This window comes from Mus pahari, chromosome 15, assembly GCF_900095145.1.
Source record: "Mus pahari chromosome 15, PAHARI_EIJ_v1.1, whole genome shotgun sequence".
Taxonomy (NCBI): Eukaryota; Metazoa; Chordata; class Mammalia; order Rodentia; family Muridae; genus Mus; species Mus pahari.
In genome coordinates, this window is record NC_034604.1 from 32,741,609 (window position 1) to 32,745,602 (window position 3,994).

The 3,994-nt window shown below is 37.7% G+C and overlaps 1 protein-coding gene across 6 annotated transcripts in view; it reads left to right on the forward strand.

The window, feature by feature from the left end:
- Positions 1–3,994, forward strand: part of LOC110333163 (protocadherin gamma-A4) — a 180,751-nt gene that overhangs the window by 36,447 nt on the left and 140,310 nt on the right. The window lies entirely within an intron of this gene.

The window sequence follows — 3,994 nt, forward strand, 5'->3', positions numbered from 1 at the left end:
CTCTCTCTCTCTCTCTCTCTCTCTCTCTTTCTCTCTCTCTCTCTCTCTCTCTCTCTCTCTCAATAAGGATGTAAGGCTCTCAGCTACTGCTCCAGCACTATGCCTGTGTGCATCTGCCATGATGATCATGGACTAAAACTCTAAAACTGTAAGTAAGCCACATCCAAATTAAATGTTTTCTTTTCACCATTCAATGGTGATGCATGCCTTTAATCCCAGCAACTGAGAGGCCAAGGCAAATGAGTTTCTTAGTTTGAGGCCTGCCTGGTCTACTTAGTGAGTTCCAGGACAGCCAGGGCTACAGAGAGAAACCCTGTCTTGAAACAAATACTTTCTTTTATGAGTTGTCTTGGTCATGGTGTCTCTTCACAGCAATATAACAGTAATCAAGACAAAAACAGTAATAGTAGAGGATATTGTATGTGCTTCATTTTTTATTATACATAAAGATAACAATTTATAATATTTTCACAAATCAGTAGACAATGAGGAAAACTTTTGCTCACTTCCTATCAGAAATGTAGATTACATTTATATTGATGGTAAGATCACAACATTCTAAAATCAAAAGTTAGGGTAAACCCATGTAATTATTGCATATATGTCTTCATTGGGAAGTAAATCAATGAGAAGTAACCTTAGAATTCTATTTTATTTTGTGATATATGTTAAGGTCTCAAAAGAGCTATATTGCTGTGTTCAACCAGTATAAATGTGTCATGCCCCTGGCATCTGCTGGCTTCTTCCTCTTCAATTATCAAAATCAGCATCTCTCAGAATGTTTATATTCTCCCATATGTAAACGCAAATCTGCTTTGTTACAAGAGTAAAAAAGTTGTATTCAAGAAAATCGCCATGATTTAAGAAAATTCATTTCTTAGAGGTGAGCTTATTTTAGGTTAATAGATTTTTCTTAATGAAATGTTTATTTATGGGTCTCAAAACTCATGAGCATGGATCCTATAAGGAAATAACTACTCAGTTTATTTTCTGCACCTTTTTATATGCCCTGTGCTACCTGACCCTTCAATTAGAAATAAATGACATAAATTAGTAGTGGGATTATAGGTCGTTATTTTAGACATATAAAGGTTTGTTAGTACACTTAAAAACCCAAGAACACCTGATTTTATTTTCTAAACATTTAAAGGACAGTCATACTATATACACATGTACATTCTTCTGATAACAGTATGAACAGCAGACATAGCATTATGATACAGCAAATAACAGTATAAATAACAGATTTGCCAAAGAATGAATGCAAACACTAAGAAGAGAATCTATGCAAGCAGAGATGTTCATGCCATCCACTTCTTCACAGAAATATGCCATTTCAGTGTGAGTGTGTGTGTGTGTGTGTGTGTGTGTGTGTGTGTGTGTGTGTGTGTCTACCTGCCTGCCAGCCTGTCTGCCTATGTGTATGTAAGTAGAGGTCAGGGAAAACTTCAGATTTTTTTTTCAAGTGCCTTATTATTGAGACAGAATCTCTCATTGGCCCAAACCTCAGCAGGTAGGCTAGGCTGTGTGGCCAGGGAACCCCAGAGATCTTCCGTCTCTACCTCCTCAATACTACAATTACAAGCACTTGCCACCACGACAGTTTTTTAAAACCATGGGTTATAGGGATCAAACTCAAATCCTCATACTTGCAAAATAAACACTTCATTGACTGAGGTATCTCTCTATTCCCCTCTTCCATTATTTGTAATGGAAATTTTTATATTTAATTATGTATACTGAGACAAACTTTCTACAATGAATAAACATCCTTTAAATATCTATAAATAACTGATAGACTTTACATTATAAAATTCCTGTTCCATACACTGTAGGGTATAGGTGCTATATGTACATTATATTCTTTTAAATAGTAGTTATAATGTGTGTTCTGAAAAGGTAGCTTTCCCATAAAAATGAGGTACTCTTAATAGTGAGAAGGCAAATGTTTTTAAAGTCTTGTTTCAGTATGGTTAGGGGTTTTTTTTTATTTTATTTTTTAACATTTGGATAAAGCAAAGATGATCAGGTGATGAGAAGTGGCTCAGTCAGTACAGTGCCTGCCATGTAAACACTGATACTTGAGAGATGGCTCATCAGTCCAGAGCACTTGTTGTTCTTGCAAAGGACCACAGTTGGGTTCCCAGAACCTGTATGGCATCTCACAGCTGTCTGTAACTCCAGTTTCAAAGGATCTGACACCTCCTCTATCCTCCATGGGTCTCAAATGCATGCATGTGGTACACATACAAGCAGACAAACACCTATACACATAAAATAAAAATAGGGTTAAAAAAAAGCCCAGAACCCATATACAAACAAGAAAGATGAATATTTGTCTCTAACCCCAGTACTAGGGAAGGCAAGAGTGACGGAAACAAGAGGTTCACTGGGACTTGCTGTCCAGTCAGACTGGTTATCCAGTGAGCTCCAGGTTCTAGAAAGACCCTGTCTCAAAACATAAGAGAGCAAAGGAGATACCTGACATCAACCTCTAGCCTATGCATAACATGAAAATAATAATGACATAGTAAGAACACCAGTGAATACCTGTCTACAATCCTTAGCGTAATGAACAGTTTACGGTGTTTTAATGCTTTGTGTTATAAAGTGAGATCATGCTGCGGTACACCTGACACATTTTATAATAACAATGTATTATGTAAGTTAAAGGTACTTTTCTTTATGTAGACTTTCTAGTTTGGGAATGTAATTAAAACTGCAGGACACAATGGGCAGTGTGGTCAGTGGGGCACACCTTTAACCCCAGCACTTGGGAGACAGAGGCAGGCAGATTTCTGAATTCGAGGCCAGCCTGGTCTACAGAGTGAGTTCCAGGACAGCCCGGTCTATGCAAAGAAACCCTGTCTTAAAAAAATAAAAATAAAAAACTATAAGACATATTACATGACTATTGAAATCAACATGTTTATTGACTAGCAAAGAATGTCAGTTAAAAACACTTACATGAACTGGATATTATAGTGCACACCTTTAATCCCAGCACTCAGGAAGCAGCGGCAGGCAGATTTCTGTGCGTGCAGAGCCATCCTGGTTGGTCTACATAGTGAGTTCCAGGACAGTCAGTATTATGTCTCCACCACCCCCCAATATGTTTAAGTGATTATATAGTAAACTGGGAACCAAGGAAAATCAACATTAATGCCTTTTTTCATATATATGGTTTTAGGGATTCATATCTCACCTCTCAAATTCAGGTAACTTACCATTGTTAATCTACTTGGGAAAAAAAACAATACAACTGTAATGCAGCAATAAACAGCACTATTTGTGAATTGCTTTATTGCATAAGAGTTTCGCATATGAATATGAGTTTTTAATCAATCCCCATTCTTCCCCTTCTAATCCCTCTCCTAATCCCCCTACTTTTTCCACATAACTTTATGTGATTTTTTTTTAAAAAAATGTAACTCCACTGAGTCCATTTATTACTAACTGTAGTGCACATGGATACAGAGTAATCTATTGGGGGAATGGACAGCCTCCGGAGCCCACATCCCTGAAGAAAACCATCCTCTTGCAGTCACTCCTCAGATAAGGATGAGATTTCTTGAGCTCTTCCTCATCCACAACAGTGTTTTGTCAGCTTGGTCTTGTGCAAGTCTCAGACATGCCGTCTTAGATGCTGTGAGTTCCTATGTGCAATGCATTGTCACACAGCAAATACTTATTTGTTACAGATGTTTACTCTCTCTGGATATTACAGTCTTTCTCTACCCTTTACTGAACATTGGAGGAAGGGGATCTAGTGTAGATGCCCCACTTGTAGCTGGACATGCCACGGTCTCTTATTCTCTGCATGTTGACCACTTATGGCTTTCTGGGTTATTCACTGTCTACTACAAAAAGCAGTTTCTCTGATGAAGAATGAAAGATGCAGAGAGAGAGAGAGAGAGAGAGAGAGAGAGAGAGAGAGAGAGAGAGAGAGAGAAATGGTTAAGGAGCAGTTTATTACTATGTCTATATCAGTACT